The sequence below is a fragment of the Prionailurus bengalensis genome, chromosome C2, assembly GCF_016509475.1.
Source record: "Prionailurus bengalensis isolate Pbe53 chromosome C2, Fcat_Pben_1.1_paternal_pri, whole genome shotgun sequence".
NCBI lineage: Eukaryota > Metazoa > Chordata > Mammalia > Carnivora > Felidae > Prionailurus > Prionailurus bengalensis.
In genome coordinates this window covers 11,837,531-11,859,249 of record NC_057350.1, presented here as the reverse complement: position 1 = coordinate 11,859,249, position 21,719 = coordinate 11,837,531, and the positions used below count along the sequence as shown (strand labels likewise).

The 21,719-nt window shown below is 42.1% G+C and overlaps 1 protein-coding gene across 4 annotated transcripts in view; it reads right to left on the bottom strand.

Annotated features, from left to right (window-relative positions):
• Positions 1-17,905, bottom strand: part of TMEM50B (transmembrane protein 50B) — a 34,200-nt gene extending 16,295 nt beyond the window's left edge. For 2 of the 4 annotated variants that reach the window (XM_043593700.1, XM_043593703.1), the window contains exon 1: positions 17,794-17,905. The gene's annotated coding sequence lies outside the window, so the exon portion shown is untranslated. Of the gene's footprint in view, positions 1-6,727; positions 6,899-17,285; positions 17,570-17,793 lie in introns of those variants that run through there. The other 2 variants (XM_043593701.1, XM_043593702.1) reach the window with 2 other exon arrangements.
• Between the last annotated feature and the right edge of the window lie 3,814 nt (positions 17,906-21,719).

Sequence of the window (21,719 nt, the reverse complement as noted above, 5' to 3'; positions counted from 1 at the left end):
ACACTCCAGATGAAGATAACTGAATTGAGAGAGTCTATAATGTATCATTCACAATGTCCAATATGTAGTTTAAAAAAAAAATTACTAGACAGTCACACAAGCCAGGAAAAATGTGATCTGTTTTCAAGAAGGAAAAAAAAAAAGCAATGAATAGAAATAGACCCCAAAATGACTCAAGTATTGAAATTAGCAGACAAGGACTTTTTTTTTTTTTTTTAATGTTTTACTTTATTTTGAGAGGAGGGGAAGGGTGGAGCGAGAAGGAAAAGCATCTTAATTAGGCTCCATGCTTAGCGCGGAGCCCCAGGTGGGGCTCAGTCTCACAACTGTGAGATCAGGACCTGAGCTGAAAACAAGAGTCGGATGCTTAAGCGACTGGGCCACCCAGGCACCCCATCAGACAAAGACTTTAAAGCTGCCGATATAAACACATTCAAAGACTTAAAGGAGCATGGTGTAAATTAACTAAACTGATGGAGATTTCAGTGGAGAAAGAGATACTTTTTAATGTAAATTCTAGAACCGAACATTTTAATAGTTGAAAATTTAAATTCACTAAATGGGCTTAATAGATTAGAGACAGAAAAAAAAAGGTGGTAAACTTGAAGAAAGATCGAAAGAAATTATCCAACCTAAAGAACATGGATTTTTTTTTTCTAAACTGAGGGGAAAACAATGAACAGAGCCTCAACGAACTGAGGAACACTAGTAGTGGACCCAATATATATGTTTAATGGGGTCCCAGAAAAAGATAGAATGAGGAAGACAAGAATATTTGAAGAAATAATGGCTGAGAACTTCCCAAATTTGGTGAAAAATATTAACTTATAAATTCAGAAATCTCACCAAACTCCAAGGAGTTTAAACATGGAAAACATCACGATCAAACTGCTGAAAATCAGAAATAAAAAGAATACTTGGGGGTGCGTGGGTGACTCAGTCGGTTTCTTTATTTCAGCTCAGGTGATGACCTCACTGTTGTGAGATCAAGCCCTGTGTTGGGCTCCATGCTCAGTGAGCTTGCTTAAGAGTCTCTCTCCTTCTTTCTCTGCTCCATCCCTACTCATGTGCTCTCTCTCTCTCTCTCTCAAAATAAATAAACTTGAAAAAAAAATAGCCAAGAAGTAGCAAACCAACATGCATCAGCTGATGGATACACACATAAAATGTGGCATTATCATACACTGGATACAAATTCAGCAATAAGAAGGAACGAAGCACTGATAAGTGCTACAACATGAAGGAACCTCAAAAACATTATGCTAAGTAAAAGACATAAGACCACATATTGTATAATTCCATGCCTATGAAATGTCCAGATGAAGCAAATTTATAGACAGGAAGTAAATTTGTGGTTGCCTAGTGACAGTGGGGGGAGTGGAATAGGGAGTCATTGCTAATGGGCACAAGGTTCTAAAATTAGACTGTGGTCAGAAGATGGTAGGGGAAGGGAAGAGAGAGGCAGACCAAGAAACAGACTCTTAACTACAGAGAATAAACTGGTAGTTACCAAAGGGGAGGCTGCTAGGGGGATGGGGGAAATGGGTGATGGGGATTAAGGAGGGCACCTGTGATGAGAACTGGGTGTTGTATGGAAGTCTTGAATCACTAAATTATACACTTGAAATTAACATTACACTGTATGTCAACTAACTGGAACTTAAATAAAAACTTAAGGAAATAAAACTATGGTGATGACTACACAACTCTGTAAATATACTAAAAATAACTGAATTGTACACTTAAACTAGCAGAATGTTATCATATGTATATTTCAATAAAGTAAAAATGAGGATAAAATAAAAATATTTTCAGGTAAACAAAAACATAATTCATCACCAGATCTGCGCTAAAAATAATGCTAAAGGAAATTCTTCAGGCTGAAGGGAAATGACATCAGATGAATCTCAGATCTACAGGGAGCAATGAAGAATACCAGAAATGATCTATATGTAGGTAAATACAAAAGACTATCTTTTCTTCTTTGACCTAAAAGATAACTATGTGAAGCAAAAATTATAACATTGTCTATACAGCATTTCATAAAGATGAACTTGTATCTAAACAGTATGTTGGTTATATTTTCAAATAATATGCTTAAATATGGATTCAGGTGAAATACCTCTAAAATTAAAGTAATAGATCCAGTTATTCTGAAAAATAAGTACAAGTAATATAGGAGGTCCAAACACTGGAAACACAAGCTGGGAAGCAATATTTGCAAAACAAATATCTGGCAAGGAACTTGTATCTGTAATACAAAAGGAATGAAACACCAGAAATAAAAAGATAAAATATAGGCAATGAAAAGTACGCAAAAGACTTGAATAAACTTGAAATGGGAAAAAAGACTTAAAATTAATGAATTAATGCAAATTAATGAAATAACATTTCACATCCACCAGAATAGCTAAAATTTAAACGACTGGCAATACTAAATGTTGGTAAGGTTGTAGAGCAACTGGAGATCCCATACATTTCTGGTGAAGGTTTCTTATCAAGTTAAAAATAAACCTCCCTAGGGGCACCCGGGTGGCTCAGTTGGTTAAGCCTCCGACTTCAGCTCAGGTCATGATCTCACAGTTTGTGAGTTCGAGCTCTGCATCAGGCTCTGTGTTGACAGCTCAGAGCCTGGAGCCTGCTTCGAATTCTGTGTCTCCCTCTCTCTCTGCCCCTCACCGCTCATGCTCTGTCTCTCTCTGTCTTAAAAATTAAAAAAAAAAACAAAACCAAAAAAACAAAAAACAAAAACATTTAAAAAAAAAAAAAAAAACCTCCCTATAACCCAGCAATTCCATTCCCAAGTATTGGCCAAGGGAAGTAAAAACACATTATCCACACATAAGAAAGACTTATAGAAGGAGGTTTTTAACAGTTTTATTCACAATAGCCCCAAACTGAAACAGCCTAAATGTTCATCAACAAAAGGATGGATAAACAAGTTATGAGCAATCCATACAAAGGAATACTGTTCCGCAATGAAAAAGAATGAACATACAACCAACAGAAAAAACAAACAAACAAACCCTCAAAGACACGATTTAAGTGAAAGTCAGCAGACATAAAATAGTGTATACTGTATGATTCCATTTAAATGTAGCTTAAGAAGAGGCAAAATTAATCACTAGTCCAAGAAATCAGAACAGTGCTTGCCTATAGGGGGTAAGGACTGACTGCAAGGGAGTGATAGAAATGTTCCATATCTTTTTTTTTTTTTTTAACGTTTATTCATTTTTGAGAGACAGAGTACGAGCTGGGATGGGGCAGAAAGAGAGGGAGACAGACTCCAAAGCAGGCTCCAGGCTCTGAGCTGTCAGCACAGAGCCTGATGTGGGGCTCAAACTCACGACTCGCGAGATCATGACCTGAGCCGAAGCCGGACCCTTAACCGACTGAGCCACCTAGGTGCCCCAGAAATGTACTAGATCGTAATTGGGATAGTGGTTATACAGGTACATACACTTATCAAAAGTCACTGAAGTGTACACTTTAAGATGTGTGTATTTTACAGTATGTAAATTTTACCCACAAAATGTTTTCAGAAGTTTATCATTCAGATACACTTTAGCTACACTGAAGTCTTGCATTTTATCGCTATTAATGCAAATATGGTAACGAATTGTTATCAAACATTAAACGTTAACTGGTTAATAGGGAAGGTCATCATGAATTTAAGACAATGTCTGAAATGAAAACAAGTCTTATTCCCTACTATCAAATTCATTTCCCATATATTAATCTAATTATAAATAGTTCTATAAGCAGAAAATATATAGCTATTTGCATACAATGGTTTCTGAACTGTCATGATCTCCTCCCAACTGGGGCTTAAATTGGAGGGTCAGGACAAGAGGAACATCGAACAAAGTAATACAAATAATTACTATGGAGGAAATGCGCAGAATCCTAATAGAGAATAAAGGGGAGACTTATTTTGGAAAGGGTCATCAGGGAAAGTCTCTATGAAGAGGTAATCCTTGCTAAGATCTTAGAACATATGAAAATTTAAAAGCTGAGTAAAGTTACTTAGATTAAGGAGAAACAAAAGGGATAGAGCAGGGAGAGGGAACATTATTGTACAAAAGTCCCTACGTCTCTGTGGGGCCAGCAAGGAAGAATTAGCTGGTACCAAAGAGAATCAGGACACAGTAAAGTTAGTGGAGCAAGGTGGCTTGGAATAAGTTTGACGAGTGACAGGTAAGGGCCAGATCACACTGCAAGTTAACGGTCTCCCTGGATTTGGGTTTCACTGAGTCGTAACAGGAAACCAAAAGAAGGACTTTGAGGAGAAAAGGAGCTGAGACACCAAGAGCCCAGTCACTCTGGGAAACGTGTAGGAAAGTGAGGGGAAAGGACTAGTGTATTAAGAATGAACACTCTCAAATGGGAAGAGAGTCTCTCTCTCTCAAAAATAAATAAACATTAACAAGTTATTATAATTAGCGGTGCCTGGGTGGCTCAGTTGGTTAGGCATCCAACTTTGACTCATGTCATGATCTCGTGGTTTGCGGGTTCGAGCTGTGCTGACAGCTCAGAGCCTGGAGCCTGCTTCGGATTCTGTGTCTGCCTCTCTCTCTGCCCTTCCCCCGCTCGTACTCTGTCTCTCTTTCTCAGAAATAAATAAAACATTAAAAAGTTATTATAATTAACACAATGAAGTGCTGATTCTTCTTGCCTGTTGAGAAACCTCTTATACAATGTATTATGTCTGTAACTGTTTTTAATACACTTAAGACTTTTGAGGTCAAGGAAATTATTGGTATGTTCTCCCACAAAACTGACCCCAGTACCAAGTAAACAAAAAGAAAAGATCTGGGGCGCTTGAGTGGCTCAGTTTGTTAAGCATCTCACTCTGTGAGTTCAAGCCCCAGTGTCAGGCTAGCACAAAGCCCGTGTGGAATTCGCTCTCCCTCTTTCTCTGCCCCTTCCCTGCTCACACTCACTCTCCCTCTCTCTCTCAAAAATAAATAAATAAAACTAAAACAAAAAAACCCCAACAACAACAAGATTAGTGAACTGAACTAATGGATTACCGGTCTGACCCATAAGTCTTGCAATACATTAGACAGCAATTATTCCTAATACTAAGAGTGGTAACTCTTTATAAAAGGAAATACAAGTCCTTGTCAGAGGGCATTTTAAGTGATTCAACTGTCAAAATTTCATTTCCAAAAACTCAGCTTAGGAAACCCAAGGACACTTGCAAAAGGAAGAGGAGAAAACAACTAGACACTTCAACATACAGACATGGTCTGAGAAATTTCCATACGCATCAATGTCCCAAATAACATCTAATTCAGAAATTTTTCCACTAACCAAATTTTTACACTACCACCTATTTGTTCTTCCATTTCTCCGCTAGCATTAGGTACTGAATGTATAAAAATGATTAAGGCAATCGATACAGAAAACAGTCTAGTTAGGAACAGTGTCAGAACAAATAACTGCATTACAATAGGTCCTGTAATAGACATACACTATGAGCTATAATGCAGAAGTGCTATAAGAGAAATATGAAACAAAGTATTACAGGACAGTACTTGCCAGGAAGAGCTGAGGAAAGTTCGACAGATAAAGAGCAAACTTAACTGGGTTGTGAAGCATGAATAAAAGTTTGGCAGATGAAAAAGAAGGAATAAGATGTGCAAAATTATGAGCTTGTAAACAGGGAAATGACAAGATCATCTCTGTGATTTAGAAAGATAATGCTGGCAGCAACAGTGTGGACGAGAGAGACTGAAGAGAAATGTGAAAAGAAGGTGGCCCTCACTCTAGACAGGGAGAGAAGGATGCATACCGAAGCCATACTGGTGCAGGCTAAAGAAAGGGTTTTTATTTGAGGACTACTAAAGTGGCATCATCAATAGGCAAGGAGAAGCTAAGATTGTGGCTGGGGGCCCGACGGATGGTGAGACACCATTAGCCAAAACACGAAAGGGAGAAAGGGAGAGAGGAATCTGAGCATAATGTATTTGATAGGACTAAAGGACATTCAGGTGGAGATCACATAGACAGATATACAGAAACTGAAAGAGTGGTTTAAGACAGATGTACAGATTAGAGGCTCACAGTAATGAAGTGGCAACTGAAGTCATGGGGCAGTTAAGGTATCTCAGGGAGAAGATGTGGAGGAGGACTGAGGATTGATTCAACGTTCATCTCTGACTCATGTCCTTTTTTCCCTGAACTACTGTGTGCACGCACTACAGCAGACCTACGGATACAATGGTATTTAATCGGCACAAAACTCCTCCAGAGCATGTACTGAATATTTACAGAACACCTCCTACAAGCAAGGCACGGTGGGGAAAATAAAGATGAATGAAACTTAGCCCTCATCATCAGGGGATTTACAAACCAGCAGAGAAATCAATTAACATTTTGTTAAATTATAATTTGTATCATTAAAAAATCTATTGCCAAAAAATCAGGAGATTAACAAAATACACATGTCATTCAAGGTGCTAATTAAGTCTACACAGCCAGAGCAAAAGAAGCTGAGTCGAATGAAACAAACATGAAGTGTGTGTCTTCCCCACCCCGATCAGGACTACTAGCTGTTAGTTACAGGATGTGTATGGGTGCAATGCTCTTTACAGACCACTCCATTCCAGGCTCAGAAGAACCCTATTCATGGACTATTCTCTTCAATCCTCACAAACGCTCTAAGGCAGTTGCGATTATTACCTCACACTGGTGAAAAGGTTTACAGAATTGGTTAACTTGCCCGAGGTCACGCAGCTAGCCAGGAGGCAGGCCAGGGTCTCCACTGAAGTTTAGAACTGGCCCCCAAGTCTGCTTACAAGACCATCATGCTGAACTGCTGCGCATCATCAGAGACTTTCACAGTATTTCTGTCATTTCAGATTTCATAAAGAGAAAGTTATTGTTCCGCTGCCTGTAGTGAAGAAACCAAGAACAAGATAGGAGAGAAATGGACGCAATTTAGAGGAGCATGTGATCATCTGGAAACAGAAGAAAGCGGTCCAATGAGGTCTGCAATGATGATGGTGATTGCTCCTGATTCCAACCTTGCCAAAGGAGTCCAAAGAACAGCTTTTCTTCTTGGGTTGCTCTAAACCTGGTTTCTAGGCACTCACAGTGTGAATATTTTATAGGCCTTAAAATCCAAGAGCATGAATTATTCAGAGATCTAAGCACTTCTGGAAAAGACATTTTACATACTTTACATCAGGGAAGGCTTCTTTGCCTTCTGACTTGTAAATCACATGTAACAAGAATAAAATTTAGCCAGCACCACCAATTTTGGTGAAAGACTTAAATCTAAAATCAAAGTAAAGGATGGGGAGCATTGACTTCTAAAGAGACTTTAATTTCATAACTATATAATAATCTCCCCCAGTAATATCCTTGTTAACTTTTTTTTTTTTTAATTTTTTTTAACGTTTATTTTTGAGACAGAGAGAGACAGAGCGTGAGCAGGGGAGGGGCAGAGAGAGAGGGAGACACAAAATCTGAAACAGGCTCCAGGCTCTGAGCAGTCAGCACAGAGCCCAATGCGGGGCTCGAACTCACGGACCATGAGATCATGACCTGAGCCGAAGTCGGACGCCCCACCGACCGAGCGACCCAGGCACTCCTGTTAACTTTTAATTATTCAAAATGTGGGTTATTTGGTGAATCCTCCCCTCCAGTACTTCTCAATGCCGTTGATTCACAGCCTGAAATATCCAACTACCCGCATGACATCTCCTGGCTGTCTCAAAATCACCTCAAAATCAACAGGTCAGGACCCAAATTCATCATCTCCCCCTCCAAACCTGATCCCCTTCCAGGATTCCCTGCAACGAATGAATGGACCATCCATCCGGTTTTACAAGCCAGAAACCCAGGGGTCATCCCTGCTGCTTCTTTCTTCCCTCTGACATCCAATCCGCCACCCGACTAAGCCTCCTTACTTCAGTCCGCCTCCAGCACCGCATGACCCAAGTACTCCCCCCCTCACCTGTTCCACTACGGCGGCCTCCCAACTCACCTAGCCACATCCACTCCTGCCCCCATCAATACGTCCTCCATACTGCAGCTGCAAGGACTGTTTTTAAAAAGGCACAACTCTCGTATTTCCCTCCTGCTGAAGACCTTTAATTTCCCTCCAGTGTATTGTAAGATAAAGACAAAACTCTATAGTACAGCCCAGGCCTTACTGGCCCCAGCTTCCTCTCACACTTCTCCTGACTCTTTCCAGGCATCCTGGCTTCTCTTTTGGTATCCCATACTTGCTAAATCACCCCACCGAAAACCCACACACCCTCTGTCTGATACCTCTCCGTTCCCAGCTCACCTAGTTAACTCCTACTCATACCACAGACGTCAGCTTAGTTAGCACTTTTTCACTCAAATATCAGCTTTCACTTCCTCATTCAATGTTTATTTACAGTGCCTGCTACATACCAGGAACCGGACAGTTAATATACATCAAAGAACAAACAAAAAGCACTAGCTATGTGGAGCCTAGTATGTGAGTGGAAAACAATAAACATCATTTTTTTAAGTGTATTTATTTATTTTGAGAGTGCGAAACAGTGTGAGCAGGGGAGGGGAGGGGAAAAGACAGAGAGAGAGAGAGAGAGAGAGAGAGAGAGAGAGAGAGAGAGAATCCCAAGCACGCTCTATGCTGTCAACGCAAAACCCCACACGGGACTCAATCTCACAGATCGTGAGATCATGACATGAGCCAAAATCAGGTCAGACGCTCAACCGACTTTGCCACCCAGGTGCCCCTAAACATAATTTTTAAAGTAAATTATATACGATGCTAGAAAGCAGTAATTGCCGTGGGGGGAATAGACGAGCAGAGTAAGGAGCATCGGGAGTGCAGGCGATCATGGGGCCGGCAGAAATGTCAAACTGGTGGTCAAGGCAGACTCCACTGAGAAGGCACCAGCTGAGCAAAGACGAAGGGAGAGAGTCAGCCCTGTGGATGTCTATCAGTGAGAACAGCAGCAGGGGCAAAGGCCCTAAGACAGCGTCTGGGTATTCAAGTAGCACCGCAGGGCCAGTGTGGCTGAGGCAGAGTGAGTGAGAGGGGAGAGGAGGAGAAAACAAGATCAGAGAGGTAGCAGAGAGGCAAGGAAGGATGATTACAAAGCCTCATAGGCCACTGTGAGAACTCTGGTTCCTACTGACCGAAATAGACAGCCATTAGAGTGCTGAGCAGAGTGGCTTAGATTTAGAAAGGATCCCTTAGGCTGTTGTGGGAGAACAGACTGTAAGGGGTAAGAGTGAAAAGACAGACCAGTTCATATGATACTGATTTTCATGACTTCCTAACTCCGCAACCAGATCTAATAATCCCCCTAGTCCTGCACTATTAACCTCATTATTTGATTAATATTTACCTCCCCCTGTAGAGAGCCAGCTCCATGAAGGACAGTCTAAGTCTACTTTGGCTCACTGTAGCATTCCCAGGGCCTAGCACAGTGCCTGAAATACACTAGGCAAACACTTGTTGAAAGACTGACTCTATTAGAGCTTTCAGAATGTGAAGTGCATACATGTCTCATTGTCCCGTCACAAAAAGAAACAGAGGCAACTTTATACCTAGGTTTATCTAAACTGATGGTCATAAAAAACATCATTTGGGTGAGGGAAATCAGTTCTGCTGTGACAATATTGTCAAACATGTTATTTCTTAAAATCCTCCTCCTTCCTCCCCAAGTGCATATTCTGCCAGAAGTTTCTAAAACCCAGATTGGATCATGCCATTCATTCTAATAGCTGGTGAGATAAATTCCAAAAGGTACAGGGTACTTGCAACTTCTCCCTAACACAGCTTTCTCATCTCCTGCCATCTTGACACTGTACCTCCAGCCACAAAGAAAAGGAAGGGAGAAGAAAGCCAATACTTGTTGAATACCTATTGTTAGGCAAGCCCCTAAATCATATATATATTAATGTTTAGATTTATTTATAGACACAAATATATTCAAATATTTCACATGTCTAACACAGATGTGTATTATATTAGATATACAATATATAATCTATGATCATATATACTACATATGATATACAAATATATATATCTATAATAGATATATGAGTTTAATATATATCTATAATATTACACACACACACACGGGGCGCCTGAGTGGCTCAGTTGGTTAAGCGTCCAACTTCGGCTCAGGTCATGATCTTGTGGTTTGTGAGTCTGAGCCCCTAATTGGGTTCTGTGCTGACAGCTCAGAGCCTGGAGCCTGCTTGGGATTCTGTGTCTCCCTCTCTCTCGGCCCCCGCCCGCCCCACACACACACTGTGTCTCTCTCTCCTTCAAAAATAAATAAACATTAAAAAAAAAAAAAAAAGGTTCAAAGGAATTACTATCTTCCAGCATTAACCATACAGAAGCAGCAAACTGTACAGGCTTTGAGGACCTCAGGGTGATTCAGTCGGTAGAGCATGCAACTCTTGATCTTGGGGTTGTGAGTCCAAGCCCCACAATGGGTATAGGGCTTACTTCAAATTAATTAACTAGTTATTTAAAAAAAAAAAAAAAAGTACAGGCTTTGGAGTGAACTCTGGCTTGGGCCCAATCCCATGTCCAGCCTCTTCCCAGCTGTGCCTACTTGGCCAGGTTATGTATCCATTCTACTCTTTAGGGAATAGTTGCTATGTACCAGTGCTGTTTGAGCTTTAAACCTCCTTATAAACCTCCCTACGCTGTGGTTTTCTGGTATGTAAACTGGGGTGACGACAGCACATCCCTAGAAAGTAAGAATTAATCACAGCAACTGTGATTACTTCATACATACCTTCAACAACTCCTTACCAAAAAGAGGGTTCACATACGTTCGATTACTTTGTAACAAACACTGTTCCTGGCAATACCGCTAGGACTCTTGGGTCCTGAGAAACTGTTCCTCCTTCTGGCGGAGACAGCCGCCTGCACACACGCATCTCCATTTTGCTCACTCCTGAGCTCCACTAAAACTACAACAAAGGGAGTTTTTAAAAAGTCATAAACTCCTAATGATAAGGAGAAAGGAATAGAAAAGAAGCAACAGCAATGAAATCCTCAAATCTGGCAAGCTGCCGGGCAATGGTAACCGACAGCACGCCCCAGAGAGCAGGGTTCCCAAGCCAGCGGTGGGGAAAGCTGAGAAGCAACCCAGGAAAGACACGGGGGAAGCAGTTAGAAGGTTAGGTCCCCAGAGCCTGTCCTTTCTTTCTTGATGGTGCCAAATGCTTCCTCCATATCCTGGCAGAAGCTAAGGTGTTTCCGCCCCATTGCTTGTGTTCTGGATCTGGGGATGACCGGCAGGACGGAAGTACCAAACACTGGACAGGAGGGACTACTGTTCCTCTGCTCTGGCTCAGGAGACTGGCAGCCAGATCTCTTCCTTCCAAATGGGAAGCTGCAGAACTATGCGGAGGAAGAAAAGTTAAAACAAGATCATCATAACCTCAGAGATGAGAGAACATATTGCATCTATCAAATAAGAATAGGATGCTATCATGAGAGACACTCAGAGACTAAAAAATAGCCTTTGGAAATAAAAAACATGATCATGGAAAAAAAATTTAATATTTTTTAATTTATTTTTGAGAGAGAGAAAGAGCACAAGCGGGGATGGGGCAGTGGGGGGAAGGGCACAGAAAATCCAAAGTGAGCTCTGTGCTGACAGCCCTAGCCCTATGCGAGGCTCGAACTCACAAACCATGAGGGCATGACCTGAGCCAAAGTCAGCCGCTCAACTGACTGAGCCACCCAGGCGCCCCTGGAAAACATTTTTTTTTTATCCAAATAGAAAGGTTGGGAAATCAGTGTTAAGAAAATCTAAGGATTAGTTGCTATGTGCCAGCACTGTTGAGCTTTAAACCTCCCGAGGCTATGGTTTCTGGTACATAAACTGGGCAGAGAGTAATAAGTAGCTGATGGAAAACAGATAAGAAAATTAGAAGACCTTTACAATGTTCACATCCACATAACGGGTATTTCAGAAGAAAGACTACAAAGCAAATAGAAGGGAGAAAATAACAAAATATTTCATGAGAATTTCCCCAGAAGTTACTGTATATCCAGATTTAAAGGGTCCATCAAATACTCAACTTGATGGATGCAAATAGACCCATACTAATATACATCATTTTAGGAGTGCCTGGGTGGCTCAGTCGGTTGAGTGTCCAATCTGGCTTAGGTCACGATCTCGCGGTTTATGAGTTCAAGCCCCACAGGCTTCATATTCTGTGTCTACCTCTCTCTCTGCTCCTCCACCACTCATGCTCTGACTCTCTCTCAAAAATAAACATTAAAAAAAATTTTTTTAAAGATACATCACTTTAAATTTCAAAACAATGTGGTCAATATGGAGTTTCTGTAAGTTTGGAGACAGAAAAAAAAAGCAGGTCAAATACTAATTATCATGAATCATAATGCTTGGAATTCTCAACAGCAATACTGGAAGCAGAGGGAACTTCAAAATTCTAAAAGAAAATTATTTTCAACTGAAATTCTATTACCTGACAAAGTATCAGTCAAGTATGAGGATAGAATCAAAACATATTCAGACAGGCAAGGTCTCCAAAAAATGTAACTCTTCTTGTCAAGAAGCTACTGGAGTTTGAGCGCCATTAGAGAGAGTAAATCAATAAAAGAAAAAGGACACAAACTTCCAGTTATAAAGCAAGTCAGGAGATGAAAAGTATAGCATAAGGAATAGAGTTGATAAGATTATAAGTTTGTCTGGTGACAGATGGTAACTACACTTATTGTGGCGAGCACTATGTACAGAATTGTTAAACCACTAGGTTGTGCCCCTGAAACTAATGTAACTTGTATGTCAACTATACTTCAATAATAAAAATATTTTTTTTAACGTTTATTTATTTTGAAAGAGAGAGAGAGCAGGGGAAGGGCAGCGAGAGGGTGAGAGAGAATCCCAAGCAGGCTCCACACTGTCAGCACGTAGCCCCATGTAGGGCTCGATCTCATGAACCATGAGATCATGACCTGAGCCAAAATCAAGTCAGATGATGGGGCACCTGGTGGCTCAGTCGGTTAAGCGTCCGACTTCAGTTCGGGTCATGATCTCGTGGTCTGTGAGTTCAAGCCCCACATAGGGCTCTGTGCTTACGGTTCAGAGCCTGGAGCCTGCTTCAGATTCTGTGTCTCCTTCTCTCTCTGCTACTCCCCTGCTCATGCTCTCTCGGTCTCTCAAAAATAAATAAACGTTAAAAAATTTTTTTTAAAGAAGTCAGATGATTAAAAAAAAAAAAAGTCAGACGCTTAACCTACTGAGCCACCCAGGTGCCCCAAAAATAACTTTTAAAAGACAGAATCCAGGATACAGGAAAGATCCAACCCAGGAGACCTAAAGAGGTTCCAGCTGTGCCCCAGACAAGGAGGATAAGAGGGTCAGACTGAAGTAGTGTAACTTGAGACAGACATGTCCCCGGTGCCACACCAGCTGTTTAACCTGAGGACTGAACGCCCCGAAACCTGGCCCAGATTCTTATCTGTACCCAGCTGGGCTTGGTTTGATCTTGACCGTACGGTGACACAGTTCCTGCTCGCCTTCAAAGCCGCGTAGCTGCACCAGCAGAGGCCATTCATGCCCCGGGGCAGAAAGGTTCTGCTTTGAGCCACGCTGTTAACTCTGGGCAAGCCACAGTGAGCTGAACAGCAGAAAATACAGAGCAGCCCATGCCCTCTGCCTGCGCTTCTGCTCTCCTTTCAGACCCCGGAGATATTATACATTCCGTACAGACTGTGGCAATGAAGTGAATATCCCAATAAAATGAGTCCAATGAATTATTGTTTCCCAAGTGCATATGAAAGTTACGTTTACACTATACCGTAGCCTACTAAGTGTGCGATGGCATTATGTCTAGAAAACAAGGTGCATACTTTAATTTGAAAAGACTTCATTGCTAACGATGCTAACCATCATCTGAGCATTCAGCAAGCTGCAATCACTAATCACAGATCACCATGACATATATAGTAACAAAAAGTTTGAAATATTGCAAGAATTACCAAAATGTGACACGGAGGCATGAAGTGAACAAATGCCGTTGGAAAAATGGTGCTGATAGACTTGCTCCACAAAGGGTTGCCACAAACCGGCACTTTGTTTAAAAAAAAACAAAACAACAACAAAAAAAGACAGTATCTGCAAAGCACAATAAAACAAGGTGTGCCTTGTATGAGGCCCACACTAGAGACTTCCAGATGCCCTACTGTGTGGTCCATTTCCTAGGACTCACTCATGACACTACTCATTAACTTCCACCGAAAGTCCCCCTATAAACGGTCAGGGAAGCTGAAGTCATTCTCTTCTGCTCATCTTTTCCTGGAAAACCCCATCTATAATAATGACAATATTGTCCTTTCCTTACACACTCAGGTTTGTACTTACAATTGTAAAACAAAATTTTAATCTCAAATTTAGAAAGCTCTAGTATTTTCTAATAAGTCTGTTTGGAATTCATCTACACTCAGGGGAAAAGAACTTCGTTATCACAGTTTACTTAATGAAAAATTCATTGTTAATAAAGACACGGTTTATAGTCCTATAAGGTTTAACTGGAGAATTAATAAGGGGTTATGATTTTTAGAGCCTTGTAGGAAAGAGTAATCCCAAAGGCATTATGATTTCGTTGCTGTGTAGAACATTAACCAATTATATCTAACTTGGCAATTTTGTTCAGACATTCCTTTCCCTGTGGACTACATATATTCTTTAAATCCTCTCAAAACCAGCTCTTTGTGGCACTCTCTATAACAGTTAAATAAAACTTTGAAACATGCTCACTATTTGCATGAGAATTTTGTTGTAACAAAAATATTGTTTAGTATGGGTATCTGTGTATATGTCCACTGTGTGTGTGCATTTGTGTCTATGTGTATATTTGTGTGTATATATATGTAAAGCTTATTTTAAAAAATTTTTAATGTTTGTTTTAATTTTTGAAAGAGAGAGAGAGAGAGAGAGAGCGCGCACGTGAGTGGGGGAAGGGCAGAGACCGAGAGGGAGACACAGAATCTGAAACAGGCTCCAGGCTGTGAGCTGTCAGCACAGAGCCTGATATGGGGCTCGAACTCGAGAACGGCGAGATCATGACCTAGGCCGAAGTCAGATGCTCAACCAACTGAAGCCATCCAAGGCGCCCCGTATGTAAAGTTTATTTTAAAAAGCAAGAGAAAGATTAACAGATCAGAACAGAGGCTACCTCTGGAAGAAGGAGGCAAACGTTTTGTGTCTTAATCTGATGGTAAATACAATGATCACAGCATTCATACTCTTTTAAAAATATATGTACATATATACCACATGATATATATACGTATAAATCACATATATCATACATATACAAATATATACGTACATATGTATACATACTTTTTGTACACCTGGGATATATTTTGCAACAAAAGGAACTTATTTTATTTATTTTTTTTTAATTTTTTTTGGAATGTTTATTTATTTTTGGAATGTTTATTTGTTTTTGAGAGAGAGAGAGACAGAGCATGAGCGAGGGAGGGGCAGAGAGAGGGGAGACACAGAATCGGAAGCAGGCTCCAGTCTCCCAGCTGTCAGCACAGAGCCCGATGCGGGGCTCAAACTCACAAGCCGCGAGATCATGACCTGAGCCAAATCAGACGCTCAACCGACGGAGCCACCCAGGCGCCCCTAAAAGGAACTTATTTTAAAAAAGAACAAGAAATTGTTATGATTGGGTATTCAAGGGGTTACCATAGGATGGAATGTACATAAAATATGTCTGTTCACATTTTCTCTTCCCGAAGGCCTTCTCTATTCATTCCTGCCAAGCCAATCAAATGAATGAACATAACCTTAAAGTCAACACCACTAAGTGGAAACAAAGTTAAAAAATTCACCATTATTTAACCTGGTCCTCAAAATTTTCTTGACTGGGTCTCTAAATATAAAAGGACACACAGGTTCTAAGAAATGCATTTAAATCAAACAAATTTAGCTACTGCCTTTAAGTTATAAAATCTTTTTAAGTTATAAAAAATATTCCTGGTGAAAAGGGCACTAAAATTATACTGAAGTACAATCATCTGTTTCAATTATCTACCTGAAACTTATCCTACAATGGCAGAAGGATTTTCATGCAGCAAGGCTTTTAATGGCTAAAATCTAGACACAACCAAAATGTCCATCAGTACAGGACCAATAAAATATATTAGAGTACATGTGAACAATGCATACTATGCAGCATTTTAAAAATGAGGGCCGGCGGTGCCTGGATGGCTCAATAAATTAAGCATTGGACTCCTGACCGGCTCAGGTCAGGATCTCATGGTTTGTGAATTTGAGCCCTGCATCAGGCTCTGCTCCGGATTCTCTCTCTGCCCCTTCCCCACTTGTGCTATGTGCACTCTCTCTCTAAAAATAAATAAAATTTTTAAAAAGAGCCAAGATTAAAAAAATTTTTTTTCTACAGCCTATATTACCATTATCACTTTAAAAGGAGCAAATAAGGATAAACTAATCAGACAGATTCTTTACCCTGGACTCCAGAAGTGAACTCAGAAAAGACCAGCCAGTCAAGGCTGCTGTAATCCTAGTGGACAGAGGATGGGGGTGGGGTGGGGAGGGGAGGGTGTGTCTCCGGAAGAGGAAAACTACATCCTCCTGCTGCTCTCATTAAACCTGCTTTTCCTGCAGCATTAACATTCAAGATAACTTTCGATTTTTATTTTAAGAATGAAGAGTCTTGCAACACTAGTACCGGTAAGAAGGCTTAACGTTTGTTTTACGTTTGAAACCTAAGCCGATCTGAAACACGAGAAGACAAGAGACTAAAGACGATGGAAAGGAAAAGTGTGACCAGCCCGGGAGTAAGAGCCTTGGGAATTGTTAAGAAAGGGGATTTACGGTGCAGATAGATGAAGAGTTTGAGGGAAGAGGTGGGACACTCCGAGAAGAGAAATTAATGTCTTTGAGAGGCATAATGGTGACTACACATTTACTCCAATCGCAGGCTTGACTCCCGCCCCCACACACGCACAAGCTCACAAGGCACTGACAGCAGCAAGGGAACGAGCACAGTCGATCTTAACACTGCTCTGGCTTTAAAAAGGTCATATATTTACATTACAGATTAAGCACTTTCCAGCGATTAACTCGGAACCCAATTAATTGGTTAAAAACCAAAATGGTCTTCCCCAGCCAACTACCATTGCTACAGTGGCGATTCTCTGCTGCTACTTATCTAAAAGGTCGTTCAACACTTTATGATTAATTCTCAAAAGAACGCTGAGCCTCTAACATTTCCTCTTCCCACCGCTGTACCTGACTCTCCTAAGGTCAGAGTCGGGAAAGTCCACACAACACGGACCATATTCTCAGCAATGGTTCTGAGAACGCGAGAGGGACCACAAAGTACCCGAGTCGCCCCCAGACTCCCGGAGCGAGCGGTCCACCGCCTCTCTCCCCTGCCCGTCGCCCTGGGAAGCCGAGAGGCTCGAGATGGGAATCTTCCAGACCTCCCCGACAAGCAATCGACGGCCAGGTAACGCGGCGGTGCGGCCCTCCCCGGTCGAGTGCGGGTCCCCGCGCGTCACCGCCGCGGTCGGCCCGAGGGGAGGCGGGCTGGGCCGGAGACGTTGGCGGAGGCCCCCCGGTCCGCAGGCTGCCCGGGTGTTCCTCCGGCCCGTTCCACCGGGCGGCGCCGGGCGCAGGAGAGGCCGGGCTGGGCGCCGCCGCACCGCGCAGGCCGGGTTGGCCGGGGGCGCCTCCTCACGCGCGGACGGGGGGCACGAGCCCCCAGCGCGTCGCGAGACCGGCCGACCGCACTCACCTGGCTTCGCTGACCCCTACGCCGACCCCAAGCGCTCACGCACAGGAAGAGGCGGCTGTGCCCGGACCCGGCCGGCGTCCGCGGCTCCACCTCGGTCCCCGGGAGCCGGGAGCAGACGGCGGGCGCTAGGCTAGGGGCGCCGGCGGGGCGCGGCGCCGTGCGCACCGCAGCGACCAATCGGCACGCAGCAAGTGGCCGGTCGGGGGCGGGGCGGGGCTCGAGGGGCGGGGCAGAGGCGCCACTGGGCGGGGCGAGGGTACCAGGTCTCCACGACCCCCAGGAGCTGTCGGCTGACTCCACGCCTTAGGGTTCTCGGCCGCTTAAACCTGACTGGTCCTGCTGTGTTCCCGACGGCGGCTGGGGCCCGGCTCCCACCGCTGCGTTTCTGCTAGCCAACTTCAAGCGCAGCATCCGTGAGGTCATGCGCGAGGAGAGTCCAAGACCCAGAGGGCAGGTACTCTCTTTGCATGTAGGCCCAGCGGCGTTGGCCGCGCGAGCTGCCCAGAGTAGGGCACGTGCTCCAGAAAAGGGTTCCACGGAACTGAAGGTCTGTAGGGATGCCCGTTTCTAATCCCCACGCTCAGAAATGGAGGCCTAGAAAAGCGCAGTTACTCGTCTAAGGCCACCAACTAGTACTGTTACACGAGGTAACCTGCACCATACAGCTAGTCTTCTGATTCTGTCCTGATGCTTTTCCAGGGATCCGCCCAGACTCTTGGCTTCCTTGTAGTCAGGTCTCTTCCACCTGTCTCCTTTAAAGACACTACATGTTGTGGTGCTTGGCTGGCTCTGTCAGTAGAGCATGTGACCCTTAATCCTCAGGTTGTGAGTTCAAGCCCTACCTTGGGTGTAGAGCTTACTTAGTCAATAGATAAAAATAAAGACATTGCATCTTGAATTTTTAGCATAACTTCAATAGCTTTTGAAAGTCCCCTCTAAATCTCCTACAGAATACAAAACGCCGTTTAGTTGTGTGACGAAAAGACACTGGATTTCCGGGAATTATCAATGGGAATCTTAAAACGTTTTTACTTGTGGTATGGAGGAAATAAAGGTTTTGTGTCCCAACTTATCGTAGAATGCCATCCTCTTCTATGATGACTCCTATAGATGTTACACATGTAAGAGGAACAATCCCTGCTTTGTGGCGTTTCCCCACTATCCCTCAGGTCCCATTTTCATAGACACTACTTTTCTCTTTTATATTTGTCACTTTGCAAGTAATACATTTATAGTTACATTATCCATCATTCTGATACATGTACTGGGGTCTAGTATTCAATAAATATTTGTTGAGGGACACCTGGGTGGCGCAGTTAGGCGTCCGACTTCGGTTCAGGTCATGATCTCCCTGTTTGTGGGTTGGAGTCCCCCCGACGGGGCTCTGTGCTGACAGCTCAGAGCCTGGAGCCTGCTTCAGATTCTGTGTCTCCCTCTCTCTCTGCCCCACCCCTGCTTGTGTTCTGTCTCTCTCCGTCTCTCAAAAATGAATAAACATTGAAAAAAAATTTAATGAAAAATAATAAAAAATTCAAAAATAAATATTTGTTGAATAATTTACTTTTGAAATATATGTAACCTTAAAACTAGTTAAATTATATAACTTAACACAATTTATTAACATATGAGAGTTGCCTTTTTTTAAATAAGGTTTTAGATCTTGCTTCTTTTTTGATTATTAGGATTAGCTTTGGCTGCAAGTAGCATGGGAAAACACAAAATACCAGTGGCTTAAACAAAAATTGGTATTTCTCTCTTATGTTTAAGAAGTCCAGAGTTAGTCTAGTGCTAGTCTGACACATCATGAGACAGATCTAGACTCATTGTTCCAGCAGGAGAGTCACAAATGTATTTATGCTTTCAAATATATGGGCATTTGGAAGGTATATGGTTCCATTCCCAGTATCACCTCATGGTCTAAGAGAGTTGCTGTAGCTCCAGCCATTATGCTTGCATTCCAACCAGCAGAAGAGAAGACAAAGAAGGGAACACCCCCTCTCTTTAGAAGCATTTCCCAAAGGCTGCATATACCATTTCTGCTTTCGTCCTGCTGGCAAAAACTTAGTCACTTAGCTACATGAAATGCAAAGGAAGACTGGAAAATGGGGTTTCAGTACTGAGGAAGAATGGATATTGGGGGACAGGTAGGAGTTTTTTCATAGTCTTAATGCTCACACTTTTTGAAGAATTAAGTATTTTAAGATTTCCAGAGAATTTTTAAATGCTTTTTTACAGAATATCTATTAGAAAATTCTTACCTCCATGTTTGAAGGAACATGTTACTGTTGACCTGCCCTTAGGATGTACATACCTTCATTTGCTTTTTCAGAAGTGAGTGGGGACTTACACTAATGCAACTAGCTTCCCTCTCATTCTGTAAACCTCTACTTTACAAAGAGAGTCACATATATATATAGTTGTGCTTTCAAAAATACGGGCATTTGAAATATATTGGGATTAAGTTACTGATGTCCACATTTCAGTGTCAGCCTTTCAAATGTACTGATTTGAGTATTTCGTAAAGTTGCAAATCAGCTTCAACAAAACTTCACACCTGCTCTGATTCAAATGGTATTCCATCATGTAGCTACCTAAGTATGTGTTTTCTTAAATTCCCATTACCTAAGAACCTCAGAGAGGCCCTCCTAGATTCTGGAGTCTTTGTGACTTCAGGACCTTTTCAGGTTTGGGCGAGGACAGCTTGTAAAAGACTGTTTCACCTAAAAGTGGACAGGTAGAATCCGGTCCAGTTGGTTCAAGCCTACTAAGAAAAAAGAACAACTCAAGCTGTCCTTGGCACTAGGTTCCACAGATTCTGGTTTGTTCTTATTATCTCAACGCTGTTTCACGAACTTTAATGGAGTGGCATTCACTTCCCATCTTTTGAAAGTACACGCTAGATGTGTATTACAGGAACCGAAAGACTAAAGCATAATATGTAAACATATACTTCCTAAAATACTGTCTCTTCCTCCATAAACTTATGGGGCTGTGTAACAAAAAGACTTCACATAAGTCAGTAGAACTGTTGTATTTGGATGAAGGTCTTGAGGCTAAGATCACACTCCTGTGGATCTGAAATGACCTTCTCCTGAAAGGATCAATCATTTGGGAGAAAGACTGATCTTCGGGTGGGAAATGATACCAAAGCTTAGGGGATTATATGACACAGGCAGAAGAGGAAACCTTTCTCTCTGTAGTTTAAACTCTTGACGACAGTGGATACATTTATCAGTTGGCTCCTTCAGTTGCGAGTAACCGGAAAAACAACCTCAAACTGGCTTTTTAGAACACTAAAACAACAATAACAACAACAAAGCAACAGCAACAAAAACTAGTTTTAAACAAAAAAAAAAAAAAATGGGGACCTAACCTCAGTAGAAATAGAGACAGAAATAGATATGGAGAAAATGAGAAGTATGATAGTGTTGCAGATGAGTCAGTCTTTTTTATAAGTGTTGTGTTAGAATAGTCACCGATGTTGGGTGGCTCAGTCGGTTAGGCATCCGACTCTTACTCTCTACTCAGGACATGATCTCTCGGTTCATGGGATCAAGCCCTGTGTCAGGCTCTGTGCTGATGGCATGGAGCCTGCTTGGGATTCTCTCTCTCTCCCTCTCTCTCTGCCCCTCCCCTGCTCTCTCTCTCTCCTTCTCTCTCAGAATAAATAAATAAACTTAAAAAAAAAATCACCTATGTTACGATCCGGGAAAAGGTGGCAATGAAATATTGCAAGTGTGCTATGTCAAGGATATATTCAGACACCAGTGTTTAAAAGTTGATAGGAAGATAAATTCCTCAATGGGAAACAGAGAACAGATGATGGGTCCGAGAAAGACACAGTAGTACAGTCGTACAAGAAGCCAGAGAGAAGTTAGGTAGGAGACCTCTAGGGACAGTATGTGATAACACAGAAACGCAAAACG